Source organism: Tarenaya hassleriana, unplaced genomic scaffold (assembly GCF_000463585.1).
Source record: "Tarenaya hassleriana unplaced genomic scaffold, ASM46358v1 Cleome12, whole genome shotgun sequence".
Taxonomy (NCBI): Eukaryota; Viridiplantae; Streptophyta; class Magnoliopsida; order Brassicales; family Cleomaceae; genus Tarenaya; species Tarenaya hassleriana.
Window position 1 is genome coordinate 1,305,916 of NW_010962392.1, and position 751 is coordinate 1,306,666.

Genomic DNA, 751 nt, shown 5'->3' on the forward strand with positions numbered 1-751 from the left:
TCGAGTTTCCTCGGGCCTACATCTCGGCCGGACGGTGCCGGCGAATCCACTAGAGAACGGAAAACAACCGAAGACGGTGATCTCCACAAAACCGGAGACTCACCCACGATGTGTCCAAGAAACAACCGAAAAAAAACAGAATACGCGACGCCTTACCGATCCCGACTCACCTACCTTGAGCCGCCTTCGATCCCGAGCTCCGGCGACGCCGAGAAACTCCTCCGTCGGCATAAACCTCCTTCTCCTTCGCCATCTCCGTTCTCCCTCTCTTTCTCTCTCACACCTCGAGCACCGTGTCTTGCGAATACCAAAAACACATTAGGGTATTAACCCTAAAACGCAAAACGCCACGTTTTTGGAAAACCTCTCCCTCACGTGGAGGGTTTAACTTTTCCACCAAATGGGCTTTTAGGCCCAACAATTAGTTTTTCAAACAAATTAAATTTATAAAAATCTGATTGTCAATTTTTCTCAATTTTGCATTCTAAAAACTTCAAAAATCGTATCCATTCAACCTGTTGTAATATACATATATAGTAGGACCAATTTCTGGATGCATAATAAACCGGTCTGAGTGGTGTAAACAAACCGGTATAGCGGTCAATTATCCTAAGCGCACAAGTCATGCCATATGATATCTGCAAAATCAACAAGGCAACAAAACAAAATTTAAGAACCAAAAGCTTCAGCAATGAAAAACAATGTTTTCCTACACGTTTGGACCTCAATCTTTTTCCTTTGAAACACAGTA